Source organism: Leptonychotes weddellii, chromosome 3 (genome assembly GCF_054177405.1).
Source record: "Leptonychotes weddellii isolate Sample4059 chromosome 3, ASM5417740v2, whole genome shotgun sequence".
Classification (NCBI taxonomy): domain Eukaryota; kingdom Metazoa; phylum Chordata; class Mammalia; order Carnivora; family Phocidae; genus Leptonychotes; species Leptonychotes weddellii.
In genome coordinates, this window is record NC_138371.1 from 82040144 (window position 1) to 82050414 (window position 10271).

The following is a 10271-nucleotide window of genomic DNA, read 5'->3' on the forward strand; positions in this document are numbered from 1 at the left end:
ATCTGAGTAACTCTTCTCTACATTTACCATCTTCTGCAACTGTTTGCTTCTGCTTTGTCATTCACTGACATTTCAACCCTGTCAGCTACTGTATCTTCGGATGCTGACTGGACATGGCCCTCCGACTGTCCTCCAGTATAGGTAGGGGTGCTGTACTTCAAAAGGATGGACTTAAACTGCATCAGAGGTGCATCTGTACGAACACCCATTGGGTCAAAATGAGTCCGGCTTACTCGAAAGCCTGCTTGAGAAAGATAGCACAAAAACTTTTTCAACTTTGGCATATTCATTCCTTTAATGCTGTGTCTGTGGATGTTGTAATAAAAGGGAGGATGTTCAGTACTGACATCAGTCTTTTGCCTCTTGGCTAAAGTTGTGATTGTTTCATTACCTTTTCTCTTTCCTTGTGCAGTGTAATTATCTGTTGTGGTATCATCTGTAGTTTTAATAAACACACCATATTCTTCTTGCTTGTTGAGATTTGAAGGTGCATGAACTGAAAACTGACTTTGAGGAGTACACTCTGATTCAAAGATTAATGTCTTTATTAGGGTCTGAATGTCATCCAGACCATGGTGAAGAGATTCAAATAGCATTCTTTTGAGGAATCCAGTATTGAAAAGGGAACTTGACCATAGTGGTCCAAGTTCTATCTCTGTCTTTCCAGGAATGTTTCCATGACAGTTACAGGGTAGCTGTCTATATGGGTTTTCTTCTACCATATTACCATCCTTCTGAAAAATTCTCTCTTCACACCACTGACAATGGATCAGGTACTGAATCTTCTTGGCTGTCTCATCTGCAGAGGTAGGCCCCCTCAAAACTCTCACGACAACCAACACAAAATGCTCCAGAGCCACTGCAAACAGTACCTCAATGCCTTTGTTACATCGGGCTGCAGCTCTTGCCACTGCAGCTACAACAATTCTGGCCGCTAGTTCCTTGTAATATTCAGTTCGGACAATATTACAGCCGTAGTGACGCCGGGCAACATGCTGTGTCTTGGCATATAAAGAACTGATATCTGTAGAAGTCACTGAAACTATGCCAAGGTTTCTTATATTTCTGAATGCAGAATCTAGATAGTTCACGGATGTTCCAAAAGGGTCTAGGTGTATGAAATCAAAGGATCTCAAATGCATCAGTACACTGGCATCCATTTTGGTCACCTTAATATTACCAAGGTCTTCCTCTCCTTCTTCAAGAATATCATCACTCTCTTCCTTTTCCTTACTGTCCACCCCCACTTTCAATTTGTTTAAATGGCAGTTTTCCTGAATCAGTGTCACAGAGTTCTCATTCAAGTCATTAATTGTAACCTTAACTGCACTTCCAAGATGTTTTGCCCATTGTAATCCCATTATCCCAGTGGCTCCGAAGGCATCTAGATATTCCAAAGGTTTTCGTTCCTCAGCCAAAGCAGCCAAGGTACAGAATATTAGCTGCCGATTTAGTTTTATTTTGGGATTAAAATAGGAATCTGTTTTTTGAGGTATAGAATAGTTAGGACAAACTTGTACATCTGTGTCTGCCTCTTTCAAAATTTCATTAGGTGGTTTTGCAGCAGAAGCAGCAATATACCTGGATTTCGTCTCTCCTTTATTCACATGTCGCCTAACATGTCCCAGCATATCGGTCCTTCTGGTGATTGTTGCTGTTCTCCAATAATGTTTGGTTTCACTGGTCGACAAGGTAAGTGACAGATGCACATCCTGTAACCTTCAAATTCAACTGAGACTTTCCAGTGTAAATTTTGAAGGTGACGACGAAGCTTATGGCTATTACAAGCTCTGAATTTCTCCTTGGGGCACAATGGACAAGACTGTAGATTTCCCTGATATATGCATCAAGATTATCTGAGTTCAATGAACTGGCAGAGTCAAAATCTTCAGCTACGAAGGCTAACTTCTCTAGATCAGCAAGCTGCCTTTGGATTGAGATGTGTCTCTCTGGGCCACCTCCACCTCCTCCTTCTCCTGGGTTAGCAGCTCCTCCTCCGCCATATTCTCCATAGTTCTGAAATTTCCTTTTGTAAGGACATCTCCCTCTCTGTACCAGGAAGAGGAGGATGACTAAATCAAAAGAAACTCTCATCAGTGAAGAAGGCATGACCTTAAATCTGCATAAGAAATCTTACATTTGTTTATTATGCTTTTCTTGGTCATTTCCCCATAACTGGCCTCCCCTATATCCTTCTGTCTTCTGTCTTTAGTTGAAGATGGAATTTTTTTTTTTAAGATTTTATTTATTTATTTGACAGAAAGAGACACAGCGAGAGAGAGAACACAAGCAGGGGGAGTGGGAGAGGGAGAAGCAGGCTTCCCGCTGAGCAGGGAGTCCGACGTGGGGCTTGATCCCAGGACCCTGGAACCATGACCTGAGCTGAAGGCAGATGCTTAATGACTGAGCTACCCAGGATGCCCGAAGATGGAATTTAAGCCTGAATTCTGAGCCACTTCTGAGAGTTACTTGTTTTTCCTTGGGTATCTCACATGTAAACATCAAGTATACATGTTAATAAACTTTCATTTGTTTTTCACTTATTAATCTTTTTGTTACAGGGTTCCTGGCTGAGAACTCAGAGGGATGAAGAGAAATGTTATTTCTTCTCCCATACATTAACCAAAGAAGACTAAATTTTAAGTTGCAAGTGACTGAATAGAAATGAGGTTTTAAAAGCTAAACTTAGTTTATTTTTAGAAAGTCTGATGTAATGTATGGTGATTAACATAACATAATAATAAAAAAATTTAAAAAAAAGAAAGTCTAAAATAATTTTTTATTCCATCTGGTAACCAAAAGTATGGTCCTTAGAACGTCAGCATCAACATCACCTGAATGCTTATTAGAAATGCCAATCTTGGGGGCCACACCAAATCTATAAAGAAGAATCTGTGATTTAGTCAGATCCCTACCACGAGAAAAATAAAACAGTTCTTCTAACAAAAGACCACTCCATGTTAATGTAGAATGAGAGAGAGAGAGCATGCGCATGAGCGAGTTGGGGGTGGCACTTTATTTTAATATTGGATTAGAGTTCCATGCATGTAAGTTAGTGTGTATAATAGGGAAAAAATATTTTTCCCTCTACTCTTCTAGATTCTTGGCTAAGACCTCCCATAATAAAAGACAGATTAACAAGAGAAAAACAAAGAGAAGATTAATAATATGTATCCTTCATGTATACAGTGGTGATATCCAGGAGAAATGAGTATATTCCCAGAAATGTCCCAAGCCACCACCTTAAATGCTATCTTTAACTAAAGACAAAAGAAAGACATTGGGGTAGCCCAAGGGATGCCAGTTATGGGAAGTTAGCAGGAAAAACATAGTAAATAAGAGTAAGTTTTGTTATTCAGATTTAAATGCATGTCTTCGCCACTGAGAAACTTTTTGTTCATTTAGTCACCTTTCTCTGCCTGGTATAGAGAGGAAGACACTTTTAAAATAGAGATTTCCCTGATATATGCAAATTTCCTTACAAAAGGGTAACTACTACTATGTTTTCAGAGATTCTCCTATGTTTGCTTTTTCTCAAAAATAATCACCTCAAAATAATTCTTATGTCAAAAAGGCATATTTTGAGATAGCATATTCTGCAACTTTTCATGTGAAAGTGACTACAAAGTCTGGACAGAATTTCACACAAGTTTATACACAAGCAGAAGAGAGAACAATTAAAACTTCCCTTACTCCCTTGAGAGACAGGAGGATAAACTTTGTGATTGTGTTATCTGTGCTTGTGAGAGCCTCCTGAACTAATTCTAAGGTAAATGCTCACAGTGCCAGGGGTCAGAAGGCCCAGGAAATTGCATTGTAAAATCAAAAGCCTAAGATTTTAGATCAGACCCCTCATGTTCTCAGGGAGATACCCTACAGCAGTGGACTCCCTTCTCCAAAAAAAAGTTTATCATTTTACCCCTTACGCTGCGCAATTAATACTCAAATCCACATTTCAGAAGCATTATGTTACATTAGCGCCCTTAGTCAATACCTAAGTCTATGACTAGAAATATGAGTTTAACGTTTCAGTCATCTTTCTTTCATGATTTCTTGGCGGTTCCCATTACAACAATGAGACAATGATCTAGAGCCAGGTCTGCAAACTTTTTGTAAAGGCCCAGACAGTAAATATTTCAGGCCACACAGTTGGTTTTGCAACTACTGAACTCTGCCACTGCAGCACAAAAATAGCCACAGGAATGAACAGGATTATATTCCAATAAAACTTAATTTACAACAATAAGCAACATGCCAGGTTTGGCCCACAGATGATAGTTTTCCAAATTCTGTTTTAGAACGCTCTATGGAGGGGCGCCTGGGTGGCTCAGTTGGTTAAGTGACTGCCTTCGGCTCAGGTCATGATCCTGGAGTCCCGGGATCGAGTCTCACATCAGGCTCCCTGCTCAGCAGGGAGTCTGCCTCTCCCTCTGACCCTCCTCCCTCTCATGCTCTCTGTCTCTCAATCTCTCTCACAAATAAATAAAATCTTAAAAAAAAAATTAGAATGCTCTATGGAATGATTCTTCTGAATATAAGGCGGTGGTAGCTAATAAATAGGGTTTGTCACTCCTCTAAGGTCATTTCTTCATAATTCCTAAATTCTCTGGCAGTCTTTTGCACACGGCCTCTGCTATTATAGGATTATTTATTTCTGTGCTGAGTGGTCTTAGCACACATAAGGGCATGGCTTTGCTCTTCTCAACCTAGTTTATAGCACATTAAAACACTTAAAATGCTCCTTAACTTATGCCAACAATGAAATTCCTTGCTCTTTACTTTTTACATGTTATTGGTGGATCTGTGGTGTCCTTAAATTAATATAGAAATTCAGGCATTACATAACATAAAGTGTGGCAATTATAGAACACTTGAAAAATAAGTTTGATATTAAATAAAGTGATAGTATTGGTAGTATCTTTTGAATATATAATGGTTTCATATCTCTCCTTTGCCCCTTCATCCTTTGATTGTTAAACAACTAGGCCAGGCTGATAGGAAAAATATTCTGGGGGTTTTGGAAAATTAAATGAGATTCTCATGATCACATGGCAAATGGCCAAGTTAGACTTTGGCTCAAATTCATGTTTTCTACTTCCTATTCTGGCATACTTTTCATGGTAAAACAATATCTTCAACTAGTAATAGGACCATACATTAATGTGGTTGATAAAATCTGCAGTTAAAATCCATGGTTCTCTTCTAGAAATGTCTTCCAATTCATTAGTGACCTAAACCAGAAATGTCACAGGTGTTTCTATTTTCTTTTATCACACCCTGTCTCATTGTGCATTTCCTTTAACGGAAAAAAGAAAAAAATTAACTTGTCTTCAAGGAACTATTATGCACATCTTATTTTTATAAAAATATAGTAGATTATCAATTGGCTAATAAGCTTCTCCCTTTGAGTATGTTAGATTCTTTGAGATTTTCACAAATGTGTTAATTTAGCCAATGAAGTCCAGAACAAATACCACTCTCATGCGTCTCTTAAAGGTGTATTTGATCTCTCACATTCACATCCACCTATTGAAGATCATCTGCCCTAAATACCTTGTTCTTCTCTAAGCAAATATCAGTTGCATCTGAAAGTACATATTATTGAGCTTTAAATTCCATTAGGAGGTCTCAATTTTTATCTGTGTTCTCTTTCTCTTTCCATTACTGCCCTCTATATCTTTGGAAGGTATTTAATGAAGTAAAGAGAAAGGGACTTTTCAATTCTTGGCGTAATAGTCTTCCTTCAGGAATTGGAAACCTTTCAAGCACAGTGGTAAATATGGATAAGGTATGCAGGGAATGAGAGGGTCTCTCTTTTTATTTTTCTTCTTTGTCCCCAACATACTCTTACTTCTTTTAGGAGAAAAAATGTCTAGGTACTGAAAAATGACATTATAATGCAATTCTTTCTTGTTAGCACTAGTGTGATTCTCTTGATACTTGCTTACAAAAGTCTCCCAACATGTTTTTGCTATAATGAATGGAAATGTATTCCTTCAAAAACCTTTTAACTTTCTGCTTAATAGGGGGATTCAAAAGAAAGTGAAAAAAGTGGAAACAGCAAACTAGAATTACAGGTGCAGGTACACAGCTTGTATGTGTATAATGGACTTAGGTTGTGTCTCTGAAATGATTCGTATTCTCTGACTGTACTGACTATACACTTTGTATTTTTCTTTACGTATTTTTGCCTTGTTTCAGAAAGGATTTGAGGTATCTAGCAATCAGAAAAGACTAATAAAATGTTGGCAAAAATAAGTAAGAAGTAAGAATCAAAAATGAGGGAAAATATAAGTGGAAGTGGATAGTCATTACTGGATAGACTTGGTGAGGTCAGAAGGTGGAAGGTAAAGACATGGCAGGGAACCAACCGAATCCATTCACTCAGGCCCATGGTCCACACATTTGTGATTACTGAACCTTAAGTTAGACTCTATGTTTACTAACCACTAAAGCAAAAAGTAATAGCTATAGTTATCATAGAGCAGAGCTACATTTTTCTGTAGGCACTCGGAGCTGCACCATGATACTAAGACCTAAAACCAAAAGTAAAGTACCATAATGTTATGGACTGAGTCATGTCTTCCTAAAATCCATATGTTGAAGCCCTAACCCCCACTGTGACTGGAAATAGGGCCTTTAAAAAGATAATTAAGGGCGCCTGGGTGGCTCAGTTGGTTAAGCGACTGCCTTCGGCTCAGGTCATGATCCTGGAGTCCCTGGATCGAGTCCCGCATCAGGTTCCCTGCTCGGCGGGGAGTCTGCTTCTCCCTCTGACCCTCCCAACCCTCCCCCCTCTCATGTGCTCTCTCTCTCAGTCTCTCTCTCTCAAATAAAAAAAAAAAAGATAATTAAGATTAAATGAGGTCTTAAGAGTAGGGCCTTAATCCAATAGAACTGGTATCCTTGGGCACCTGGGTGACTCAGTTGGTTGAGCGGCTGCCTTCGGCTCAGGTCATGATCCTAGAGTCCCTGGATCTAGTCCCGCATTGGGGTCCCTGCTCGGCGGGGGGTCTGCTTCTCCCTCTGACCCTCCTCTCTCTCATGCTCTGTCTCTCATTCTCTCTCTTGCAAAAAAAAAAAAAAAAAGAACTGGTATCCTTATAAGAAGAGGAAGAGATACCAGGAATGTGTACACACAGAAAAAAAGCCATGTGAGGATCTAGTGCAAAGGTTGCCATCTATGAAGCAGGAAGAATCCTGATCAGAAACCAACTCTGCTGGTATCTTGATCTTGGACTTTCCATCTAGAACTGTGAAAAAATATCCAGTCTATGATATTCTGTGATGGTAGCCCAAGCAGACTAATACACTTAGAGACAGCAATATAATCAATGTGGTAAATGCGTTTTCAGTTAGCATTTATACACATCATACAGTAAAATGTTTCAAATGGCAGATTACTGGGATTGTTTTATAAAAGCAAAAGATAAAACATCATCCTATACATAAGATAATACACCTATAAAAGGTAATTTTTCAGGGAGCCAAAGTAAATATGATTCCATATAGGATTTCTTCTGGTCTCACTCCATTTAAAGATAGAACTTAGAGAAAAAAATAAAGGCCTAGTTCCCTTGGCCTGAAGAGATAAAGTGCCTATGTTGACTGTCTTATCCTGTTTGCCCAGATGCAGAGCAGACAAGGAAGAGTGATGGGGCTCTAAAACCTGTCAATGGTCAAATGGCAGTGGTCAACTGTTTTATTACAGTGGCCAAGACAACCTTTTAGAAAATATTTTTACCCCATCTGTAAAAGGAAACCTTATCGGCCATAGAAATATTTCTATAATATTACGATGGAAGGCCTCCTTTCAGATAATATGATCTCTTTTTAAGTCAATCTGAATGAATTAAATATAAAATTTTTTCCTTAAGTAATTAGACAAAACAAGTTACTGGGTAGGTATGCTGGCCATGAACTCAGTAAATTTGGAGGTTATCTGCCTAAATAATAATTTTAGTTTCTGTGAAAGCAGTCTACAATTATTCATGTGTATGTCCTAGGCCACAGCAAAATATTGACAGAATCTTAGAAAATTGTATTGCCTATGTTATTCACACTACTGAGTCCAGCCTACTTACAATAGCCACTTCTGGCCCCTATAATATAACAAATCATCACAAACGTGCCCTAGAAGCAACTATATTTAGATGCCTGAGAAAATAGTTTGCAGTAGCAACTTCCCCTTATGTCTTAAGAAATGTCTGTCATTAGGGCAAAAGAAGTGAGCGGTATATATATTCTTAACAATGCCAATATTTCTGAAATTTTTATTATTGATATTATTTTTTTTAGTTTCTCTGAACAATTAGCCTAACAAATGAAGCCCTCCATGTTGAAGATATGGCTGATTTTAGCATCCTTGCAACTAATCACCTTTCTACCAAAGTTCAGCCATATTATTCTTAGGTATCTCCCACATGTGGCACGATGCAACAGCCATCAGTTGATTTTCTTTTCTTTTTTCTAGAGAGAGAGAGAGAGTGTGTGAGAAGGGGGTTGCGGGGGAGGGGAAGGAGGGGCAGGGGGAGAAGGAGAGAGAGAATCTTAAACAGGCTCCATGCCCAGCGCAGAGCCTGACCTGGGGCTTGATCTCACAACCCTGAGGTCATGACCTGAGCTGAAATCAAGAGTCAGACATTTAACCAGGCGCCCCTCATCAATTAATTTTCCTATGGTGTTCTATCTGCTTGAAATACCAGTTCTTCTCTTGTCCATATGACAAACAACAATTTAAAATTCAGTTTGAATGTTCAAACAGGACATCCTTTACCCTAAAGCCTTTGATAGTCCATAGTCCTTCCTTTGTGTCTCTACTCTATGCTAAAGATTTTGCTTGTTTATATTTTTGATTCTCTCTTTCAAGCTGTGAGTTTCTACAGTGTGGGGACTATACCTTTTCCATTTATACCCAATACTTAGTACAATGATTGCTATCTATTACATGTTTGATATAAAAAAGGAAAAAAGGAAGGAAGAAGGAAAAGAGGAAACTCACCAAAGTTTAACCTTAGTAAAGGTTAATTTGATTCTCATTTTGATCAAATAAATTTATTTTCCTCTATCAAATTTAATTCCTATTCTCAAGCTCACTGTACAATCAACTAAAATAAACAAAGGAGACCTCAAACACTCCGTTGTTTGCTCCTTTTACTTTCTAAATTACTACCTTTCCCACCCCTCTCTTACCACTATCTTGCTAGAGAGGTCCCAGGTCCGTCGAACAACCACAGGTTTCTTGGGGCCCACTGTGCCTTGCTTGGGGATTGAACTCTTTATGGATTAAATTTTTCTCTCTTTTCTTCATCTTCTCTTTTTTCTTACCATCAATCAAAATCTGCTTTTTTTTTTTGACATATATTTGAAGGGGTCATCTCTCAGCAGCTTGCCTTGGAGAGAAGTACTCTGACATTAAACTGACTCACACAGCATGCTACCTATTTGCCTAGAACAAAGAAAAGTATTTTAATGTGAATCTCAGTGCCCTTAATCATGTAGTAGGTGATAGTTTCCAAACTGTAACTGTTATCTGTGTGGGGTCCATTCTGGAACACTGTTTAGCTATACAGTAATTTTGCAACAGTTATAGCAACTATTTATTGAATATGCATATATAATAATATGTGTATGAATAATAATTGAGTATGTTTATATATCCCCATAATAGCAATTATCCATTCTATGTTGCCCATTAGGCTGGATCCTTCATGTCAGTGAACTTATGTAAAGTTCACATCAGCCCTCTATCCCCACTTCATAAATATAGAAACCAAGGACTGCACAGATTAAATTATTTATTCTCACATAGCTGATAAGTGGGAGAACTGGTATTTCAATCGGGGTTTTTCTGACTCCAAAGTCCCATACAACATTACAACCCCGATCTTAAGGAATTCTTGGCCAACCCTATCAGACAAAGGCAGTAAACTTATTGCCAAACCTCATTATTGCAATATGTTGTACTCTTTCATGAAAATGTTGGAAACTCTTTTCCCGAAGCAATAATCTGAATGTGTTTGATTTCTCTCAGTGCATGTCTTATTCTTCTGGAGCAGAAAAGTTCTGTGTACCAGGTAGACATTTCTACCCTTTCTTCCCTGGAGCTGTGACATTAGTCTTGGTTGGCTGTGGCTCATTTCACACAATTTGCTGCTGAGGTGTTCACCCTTTCAACTTACTTAAGGTCACCGATAGAATAAATTTTCCTCAATCTACAGTGATGTAGCTCTTAATTAGAAATAAGATAGAAAATTGCAAATCTGCTTCTA

General features: G+C 38.4%; 1 pseudogene; it reads right to left on the minus strand.

Annotated features, from left to right (window-relative positions):
• Positions 1-6: 6 nt before the first annotated feature.
• LOC102729785 (tRNA (guanine(27)-N(2))-dimethyltransferase pseudogene) lies at positions 7-1843 on the minus strand (annotated as a pseudogene).
• Between the last annotated feature and the right edge of the window lie 8428 nt (positions 1844-10271).